This window comes from Coptis chinensis, chromosome 5 (assembly GCF_015680905.1).
Source record: "Coptis chinensis isolate HL-2020 chromosome 5, ASM1568090v1, whole genome shotgun sequence".
NCBI lineage: Eukaryota > Viridiplantae > Streptophyta > Magnoliopsida > Ranunculales > Ranunculaceae > Coptis > Coptis chinensis.
This window is the reverse complement of record NC_141460.1, coordinates 40,753,910-40,764,546: the sequence shown is the minus strand read 5'-3', so window position 1 is coordinate 40,764,546 and position 10,637 is coordinate 40,753,910.

The following is a 10,637-nucleotide window of genomic DNA, read 5'->3' as shown; positions in this document are numbered from 1 at the left end:
AAGTCCCAAACGACTTGGCCACACCATTTGGGACTTAGTCCAAACGATGTGCCCACACCGGTCAAGAGCACAAAAAACAGAACTTTATATTTTTCAAAATCCAAATCCCAAACGACATGGCCACACCGTTTGGACTGAGTCCAAAACGATGTGGCCATGTCGTTGGGGATTTTTCTAAACGACATGGCCACACCGTTTGGACTAAGTTCAAATCCCAAACGACATGGCCATACCGTTTGGACTGGCCACACCGTTTGGACTGACGGTATGGCCATGTCGTTTGGGATTTGGACTTTGAAAAATATAAAATTCTATTTTTTGGGCTCTTGACCGGTGTGGGCACATCGTTTGGTGTGGCCAAGTCGTTTGGGACTTAGTCCAAACGACCTAGCCAGGTCGTTTAAGTTTGGGGTTTTCGAATCCAACTTTTTTTGGAGCAATAGCATATTTGTAATAATTGTTTTTTTTTTATAGATTTTTTGAAACCAATAGCACACTTGTAATAATTTTTTTTTTTGGAAGTCTGCCCAAAACAAATTGGGGTTCGGCAGTAATAGGACCCTAAATTAGAGAGAGAGAGATTTGAGAATATTTACTTGATTAATTTCTAAGGAGATTACAATGTTTATATAGAGATTACAAGTTCTAAATAGATATTACAAGTTTAAAATAGAAACAAAACAGTCCGTGTGTATTTGATTAACACGAGGTACGGGGCGCGCTCTGTTTGTATTGGAGCAGAGCGCGGAGCGTGCTATATCTACTGGACAATTGTTATGCACGAGGCGTGGGGCGCGCTCTATTTGTGTTATGTACAAGCGCGGGGCGCGCTCTGCGCTATGACGTGAAGAACAACTTCTAATACTCCCCCTCAAGTGGGAGAGTGAATGTCAAGAACTCCCAACTTGCAAATTAATCTCAGAAAGGTGTCCTTGCCGAGAGGTTTAGTGAAGGTGTCAGCCACCTGATTTGAGGATGGAACGAATGTAGGAGATAGTAACTTGGCCTGTATCTTGTTGCGTAAGAAATGACAGTCCAATTCTATGTGCTTTGTTTGTTCATGAAAAACTGGATTTTGAGAGAGATGAAGGGCAGCTTGATTGTCACAGAACATGTTCATCAGAGAAGAATGAGAAATGCCTAAGTCAGAGAAAAGATACTTCAACCATTGAAGTTCACACACCAGGGTAGCCATGGAACGAAATTCGGCTTCAGCAGAAGAATGGGATACAGTGCTCTGTTTCTTTGTCTTCCAGGATATAGGACTAGAACCAAGAAAAGTGCAATAACCACTAGTAGAACGATGAGTGGCAGGGCAGCCAGCCCAATCAGAGTCACATAAACCAGAGATGTGTAAAGAATTATTAGTGGATAAGAGAATCCCTTTGTTGATCGAACCTTTAAGGTATTGGAGTATACGATGAGCAGCATCTAGATGTGGAGTCCGTGGGGACTGCATGAAATGGCTGAGATAATTTACAGAATAAGTGATATCTAGACGTGTAACGGTGAGATATAAGAGACACCCAATCAAGCGACGATAGACAATAGGATCCTGAAGTAATGTGCCATCATCGGTATGGAGGTTGATGTTTTGTTCCATAGGGAACTCAGAAATATGACCACCAGTGGTACTACAATCAGACAGAATGTCCAAAAGATATTTGCACTGTGTAAGAAATAATCCTTCTTTGGAACGAGCAACCTCGATACCCAAGAAATATTTTAGACGTCCCAAGTCCTTGATATAGAACTTTGCTTCTAAAAATTTCTTCAAGTTTTGAATGAGAGATGGATTGTTGCCTGTGATCAGAATGTCATCCACATATACAAGGACAAATGTAGAATCATAACCACAAATATTAGTGAATAGAGAATAATCAGACTTAGACTGAGTGAAGCCAGCAGTGATAAGAGTGGTAGATAGTTTGGCAAACCATTGCTGAGAAGCCTGCTTGAGTCCATATAAGGACTTATTGAGGTGACATATCATGTGCTCCCCCTGTTTGGCGAATCCAAAATGTAAGGTCATATAAACAGTTTCATCCAAATCGCCTTGGAGAAAGGCATTGTGGACGTCCAACTGATGAAGAGTCCAATGTTTGATAGCAGTAATGGAGAGAAGTAATCGAACAGTGACTAATTTAACAACAGGTGCAAAAGTGTCATGATAATCTTGGCCTTCAATCTGATTGTAACCCTTGGCAACAAGAGGAGCTTTATAACATTCAATAGAACCATCTGAATAATATTTAATCTTGAAAATCCATTTACAACCAATAGGCTTATGATGAGAGGATGACGGAACAAGAGTCCATGTGTTATTTTGTTCCAAAGCTACAATTTCAGCAGCCATAGCAGCTCTCCATTCTGGAATTTTGACAGCCTGAGAAAAAGATGTAGAAACAACTGAAGAAGACACTTTAGATAAAAAAGCTTTATGACAAGTAGAAAAGTTAGTGTCAGAAACATAGAAAGCCATAAGATATGGAGTGGAAGACCGTGTTACCTTAGATTCCGAGTGGATGAGGTTGGCCGAACGAGGGACTGTAGGTGCCTTGGTGAGAGTAGGACAGTGATAATCTTTGATGAGAAGTGGTGGGGGGTTTCGTACTCTAGTAGATCGAGGTGAGGTAGGATGGTTGGGTTGTGGTGGCTGAGAGAGTTCCAAAATTGCAGGGGCCAGAGCTGTCTGAGTTGGAAGAGTGTCAGTAGGGAGGGCGCGGGCGCGCTCCATCTACTGGAGTGATATGAGATGATTGAAGGTCGAATGTCTCATTGTCGGGAATGGGTAAGGGATAAACTGGCAGATGAGATGGTGGGGAAGATAAATTTTGATAGGGGAAGACATTCTCATGAAAAATCACGTCACGGGAAGTATAAATTTTCTTGGAAGATAAATCATAAATGCAATAGCCCTTCTGAGCATAAGGATAACCAATGAAGATGCCAAGTTTCCCGTAGTGATCAAACTTATTTTTAATGGAAGTGTTGTGAGCAAAACATAAACAACCAAAAACACGAAGGTGGACAAGAGTGGGAGGTGTTGTAAATAAAAGCTCATGAGGTGATTTGTCATTTAACAAGGTGCTAGAAATTTTGTTAATGAGATAGCTTGCGGTGAATATGCATTCACCCCAGAAGGATAATGGGAGATAAGCTTAAAAACGTAACGCTCATGCAAGGTTGAGTAAGTGATGATGTTTTCTTTCAACAACAGCGTTTTGTTGGGGAGTAGCAACACAACTACGTTGGTGGATAACCCCATGTTTTGAAAAAATTTGTTGCATGTTATGCGATATAAATTCGGATCCATTATCGGATCGAAGGACTTGGATTTCATGAAAATGGTCATCAATATTGCTATGACCAAATATGAGTGAATGTATTGTAGAGTGAAATGGAGTATGAACCATGGCAAAAAAGGATTGTAAATGTATGGCAGTTTCGGATTTGATAGTCATAAGATAAATCCATGTAGCAAGACTAAAATCATCGACAATAGTTAAGAAAAAATGAGCATTGGAATAAGATGGTAAATGAAAAGGACCCCAAATATCACAATGAATAATTTGGAAAGGTCTAATAGTTTTTATTGAACTATGAGAAAAAGATAAACCTATTTGCTTAGCTTGCAGACATATATTGCAAGTAACATTATTGGAACTAGAAATGAAAGGAAACTGCTTAGCTAAAATCTGTAAAGGCGTGGAAGAGAGATGTCCTAAGTGATAATGCCATAAATTATTGGTGGTGGAGTTGTGGGATGAGCAAACGGAAGCTAGTGGGAGATGGTAGAGTCCCCCATTAAGTCGTCCTAATCCAATCTTCTTCTCCGATAACTGGTCCTGGAAAAGGCAAGAATCATTAGTGAACGTGACAGAGATAGGGTGAGATTTGACTAGTTCACTAATGGAAAACAAGTTAAAATGAAAGGTGGGAGCAAACAGAACATTGTCAAGACGCAATAAAGGAGAGAGAATAATACTACCAACATGAGTAATTAAATGATCTGTGCCATCCGGAAGTTTAAGAGTAGAATGTGTTAAACAAGCATGATAATGGGAAAATAGATGTAATGATGAACATACATAATTGGTAGCACCAGAGTCAATGATCCATATGGATTTAGAAAAACATGAGAGAGATATACCTGTCAGATTTGCTTGTGAAGTGGTACTACCTGAATCAAGCAAACTGAGAAGTTGGTTGTATTGTTTTATGGAGAAAAGAGGAGAAGTGGAGCCTGTAGCAACCAAATTGGCTTGAGCAGGCTTGGGTGGATAACCATGCAGTTTGTAACATGTACCAATATGATGTCCAACTCGGTTACAATGGTTGCAGAATGGACGAGCGCATACGCGCTCTGGTTGCCCTGTATCGGAGGGCACATGTGCTCTTGGCTGAGGCGAACCATTGTTGTGCTGCGGAGGTTTAGACGGGCCTAATTTCGAAGAAGAAGCCCAGTTGGTCCTCTAAAAGTGAGTACTTAGGGCAGCAGAGTATGGAGCAGAAGGAAGAGAGAGTGCATGAATCTATTGTTGCTTATCCTCCTGTCGGATTAAAGAATAAATCTTGGACATACGCGGAAAAGGATCCATTAAGAGAATTTGATTGCGGATGGATTGAAAACGAGCATCTAGGCCTTGCATGAATTTCATAGAATGACTGTCTTCAACCTCTTTGGCAAAAATAGATGCATGACCACAAGTACAAGCAGGCATAGTAGATAAAGAACTTAATTCATCCCAGAAAGATTTAAGCAAAGTGAAATAAACAGATACCGGACGATTGTCTTGCTTGAGAAGAGTGACGGAATCCTTCAGTTGAAAAACCTTGGGTGCATTAGTTTGTGAAAAACGATAACCTAGATCTTTCCAGATTTCGAATGCAAAGTCGGCATAGAGGATGCTTCCACGTATATCTGGAGAAACAGAATTCAGAATCCACGAAGCAACGAGGTCATCACATCGCGACCACTTGGATTTTTCTTTAGGAGTGCTAGGAGGTGTGGCAGAGCCATCGACAAAACCAAACTTATTCCTTGCTCGAAGGGCTCTAGAGATAGACCGTAACCAAGTCGGATAATTGTCACCGGATAACAGAGGAGATACGAGAATAGCCGTGGGGCTATCTGAGTGGTAGACAAAGAAAGGATCATCAGAACCTGGAGGAGAGTCATTATTGGTGTTTGAGGCGTCGACCATTGAGAATTGAGAGGAGGCGGAAGCTTAGAGTGGTTAGGGTTAGGGTTTGGATCGAAATTAGCTGATACCATGATAAATTAGAGAGAGAGAGATTTGAGAATATTTACTTGATTAATTTCTAAGGAGATTACAAGTTCTAAATAGAGATTACAAGTTTAAAATAGAAACAAAATAGTCTGTGTGTATTTGATTAACACGAGGCGCGAGGCGCGCTATATCTACTGGACAATTGTTATGCATGAGGCATGGGGCGCGCTCTGTACTATGACGTGAATAACAACTTCTAATACAAGTTGTAGGAATTCCCATGCCCTGCAGTATTAGAAGCCCATAAAACCTTATCTTTGTTAACTTGCCTTACATACAAGACTATATTGCAGTCTTCTTATACTATAAACTTGTAAGGTCCATTTCTATATATTGATTGTCTAAGAGTTTCTCTCCATTGAATATGGTGTCCTCAACTCCTGCAAACATGAAGGGCAATGCTAGTGCTATAGCCAACAAAAACATGCATGTTAAGGTCATCTTCGAATCCCTATTGTATAAAAAGGTTTTAATCGAGTGAACTTAGTAATGTAAGGTGGTGATGTACTGATGTAGGTTCCTCTGGTGAGAATTTATAGGAATAGTTTGGTTGATGTTGGCTCAGAATTGCACTACAAAGTGATAGAGATAAAATGTTTGGATTTCCCACTTATGTACTTTGCTCATAGGTGTTTACAATTTACATGACAAATTCCCAAGTTGTAAATTAAATGCATGTACACTTGCTCTTTGCCAATCTTGTAGGTATTATTATTTACTAACCACTAAGGCACTAAACATATTTGTTTATATACTAGTTTCTGAACCCGTCCGTATATAAATTATTTTGAAAAATATTTGCTCTATGTAGAGCTATGAGATACGAATATTATTGATTGATCATTCAAATTTTATGTAATGTGAAAAGTCCACTCTCCATAAAAAGAAAAAACTCATCCGTGAAAAAACCATTCAACTTCTTTTTGTTGTTGGAAAATAGAAGTTTTATTGAAGTCTTGTGCAAATGCCTAATGATACATTGATCATTTTGAAGCTAATTGAATTGGAAACATTCCCAATCATATGAAAATACATATGATAAACAACATTTTCAATGTACAACTATATTTGTCGACTACATATAATACAATTATGATTCGTGGTTAGTTCAATGCATTTATATCCAATTTCTGATTTCCTATTAATTATTCTTTGAGGTTAGTTCAATGCAGTTTCCTCCAGTTTTCGATTATTTGCTAATTTTGTTTGAGGTGTTAGTTCAATGCATTTGCTTCAAGTTTCTGATTTCCCGTTAATTATTCTTTGAGATTAGTTCAATGTACTTGCACCGAGTTTCTGATTTCTCGTTCGTTATTCTTTGATGATAGTTCAATGCATTTGCATTCAATTTTTTTATTTTTTTATTAATTATTCTATGAGGTTAGTTCGATGCATTTGTATCTACTTTCCGATTTCGATTACTCATTAATTATTCCTTGAGGTAGTTCTTAGCATTTGAATCCAATTTTTTGATTTATCGTTGATTATTCTTTGAGGTTAGTTTGATGGAGTTGTACCCAGTTTTCGATTTCCCATTAATTATTCATTGAGGTTAGTTTGATGCATTTGCATCCAGTTTTCGATTTCCCGTTAATTCGTTGAGATTAGTTCGATGTATTTGCATCCATTTTCTGATTTCATATTAATTAGGTTAGTGATAAGAGTGAAATGAATAGTTTACCTACGAAATGAACGATGAATTCACAACGTAAGTAAACTAAACTATCTTTTGTTGCTTGTTTATCAAAGTTTTCTTCTTCTACTCTCAATCCTATGAGATATAGTGGAGTAGAGTGATTCGTTCCACTCTTAGTCCTTCTGTATGCTTGTTTTCTAGTCTCAATACTCTACTTAAAAGTCAATGAGAGCTTTACGAAAAGGGACTAGACTACGATGCAACTACCCACCTAAATGCAACTAGTCGGTTATCGAATATTAAGGGAATGCTACGTTGATTTGATGTTAAGGAGTTAGGGGGATTGATTCCACCTTAACTCAACTTAATCCACTAGCGACGAAGTCGTCAGAAATCGAATTGAACTGCTACGCAGAACAATCGGTTCTTCCTAATCCCTAATTACATATGGCATTTCTACCAATTTATAACTAGCATGTGAACAATTAAACCCATTCTCATGGTGAACTAATTATTTCCGGGAATGGAATAGAAATTACGACGACTCTACGATAAACGGAATCAAGCTTTCATCAAGGCTTCTCAACCCCTCTAATGGAGGTTTAGCCTTGAATCATTCCGCAATCATTTCCATTTAGATTAAAACTAAACATAATATAAAGCATTAAAATTTACTTAATTAAACAATAATGAAATCTAAATTAATGACTAAAATGAAATAAGAACAAGAATTGAAATTAGATCTAGAAATGGAAATGACAAAAATCTAAATTGATAAAGAATACTACTTTTATTGATCTAATCAAATTGAAGAGCAAGCAAGATTCCAAGGTTTAATCTAATACAGATTTTAAACTAATTAAATAAAACAATTAAATCTAGATCTAGAAGCGATTCTAATGGCTACTTTCTATTCTAAGCTATCTACCTAACCTAACTGCCATTAACAATGAGTTAAGCTTTTGTTCTTATACATTCAGATCCAAAAATCGTGCATGGGCTTGGAGCCATATTTTGGGCCAGAGAATCAGGCCCAAAACCCAATTCTTTCAGTCCAAAAAGGCATCTTCAGCTGCAGTTGGCTTCCACAGACTTTTCGTCCACTTCTGCTCCTCTGATTGGGTCAAGGCTTGGACCATTGCAAAGCTCTTTCCGAGCCGGTCGTTTTGACATGAGGTAGGCCTCAATCCGAGGTCTGAGTCCAAAGATATGGCATTCGGAAGTTCTGCTGATTTTTGCTCCTTTATCTCGCTAAAGTGACACATTTCTGCACATAATGGACTTTGAAGCCTGAAATGCATAAAAACACGTAATCAGTATTAACTCTTACTTATTATTCACATAATTGGTCTAACAAGATGATTATTAAGGGGTTAAAACTACAGTTTTGGGCTCTTATCAAACCACCCCAAACAAAGATTTTGCTTGTCCTCAAGCAAAGATGAGAAATTAGAATAAGTGACCAAAAATGGAGTTCTACCTAATCTCGTTTCACTGAGTGCGATTGCATTGACCATATATGCAACAAGGCCTTAAACCACTAGGCATTCCCTAGTGGGACGAAGTTATAGCCTCGTGAGAGTTTTCCGATGAAGGTACTCACAAACTTCATCTATACTACAAACGACTAAGAAAATAAAACTATTGTTTCCTTATTCATGCTCCAAATTATCTATACGTCTCACTAGCTATGAACAAGAATAACCCAGTCAAAACCTAAGCTAATATATGCATAATAATCTATCATCTACAATAAACATATACACAATGAGTAGTACTATAAAATGTTTAGCGGTGTTTGTTTCTCGAACTCCTCGAATAGCGGCCCTTAAGTAGGTTCTCACAATAATAGTCAAGAAACAACACTCTGATTTTTCCACTCAAGTTTAGCTACTCCAAAGGTAATACAGTGGGCACACTTTACCTTACAATCTCAATGACACAGGAAGTTCGGAGTCGATCAAACACATCCGCCACTTACTATCACATTAACCTATTCCTAATTGAGCTAGAGGTCTTTATTAGGTGTTACGGGATTAGGAGATGGTTTAAGAAGGAAGGAAATGGATATTCTAAAGGACAAGTCCGAGATAATAGAGTCTTCATATTATGTAACTAGAGAAAACCTTGTTATTTACTTTTGCTTCTACACTTTGTTTCCATCCTTAGCCATATTTTTTCTTTTTATTTTCTTTGGCTTTTGACTCCCTTTTATTCTATTTTTGGAGTTTTTATTTTATTTTTTTTTTTTTCTTTTCCTTGATGGAAACTTATTTTCTTTATTTTCCCAAGCACTAACTAATTTTTGTTTACACGTGTTTTTCTCTTCTTCTTTCTTCATTCATTCTATTCTCGGGTTGACTTATTCTAAATTGGGTAGGTTGATTTTATATATATATATATATATTTTTTTTATTTTGTTTTTGTTTTGTTTTAAATGGGTAAAGGAATTGTGGGTTTATGGAAGGGGCTAATGAAAGGCTCGATTAGGGCTTAATTAGCGGAAAATAATTCATAGGTTTGAATTTCTGGCTATATCGATCCAAAAGGGCCTAAATTCTCGCTTTTTAGGATATGGTTTAGTGATCAAGCAAGTGGACGGTGATTTCTCTATCCGGATTTTACTTCTCCCTTGTGTCATTTCTCAATTGTTTCACTCATATAAGGCTTTAGGCTATATTCTCACAGGATTTGTAGAATAAGTACTCTAGCCTAGATTTCAAAACTTATCGCCAAACAATCATAGATACTCATGTAATATATTTATAGATAGATGCAAAGATTATTACCTACATATTAACCTAAGTTTCTAACAATTATTCTCGATGCAAAAGCTATGTGAGACTTTTAGATTGTTAAGAGCATAGAGAAAGAAACAATACCAATATTCCTAAGTGTATAGCATAACTTATTTATTTATATTTTTAAATTTTTGAAATTTTAACTAGAAAACAAATGCATATTATACATATTTATATCCTAGCAGATGTCTTAATTACACGTGTTTCTATGCCCCCAAAACAAGAAGCATGCTTTGTCCTCAAAGCATTTAAATAAAATGGGTAGGAAAAATACCATTGAAGCGTGAAATTCGAACATCCGTAAAAGAAGGTTAGAACGCATCTAATATAGGAAATAAAACTGACTCAACTCTATACGAAGTTCTACCCATTATGGGGTTAAAAGAATGAAATTGCTTGGGACATAAGCGGACACTAACGTAAAATAAAACTTACCTCCACTCCCGTTATTCGTCATCTTCGCCATCCTCCACTTCTATAAAGAAGTGAGGCTCCTTCGCCATTCCCGCCATGCTATGATAATTTGCCGTGGCTTCACGCCATTTATCATCTATGGTTGCTAACCTATTAAGTGCCACTTGGTCCGATGGGGTGTAGGTGCAACCTCGGTGAGGTTGTATCCGCCACCCTTGCCAAGTCATTGCACGGAAAGATCGAATAAGACTATTGGTGGGTCGCACCGTGTCTACCCTAATCTAATCCGTGAAACGTGTACAAAAATAGGAAAGAAACATAGCATAATACGGAAATTAGAACAGGCATAAGAAGGTACTTATGCCGCATGGTATAGGCTCGTGCTAAACTAGACATCAAAGTTCTGGGAAGGTCATAGAACCGGCGTCCCGTGGCTAAAGCAAGGAAAACGCTGCAAGTGGCGTCATTCACAGAAGAAAAATGCCATTCCCT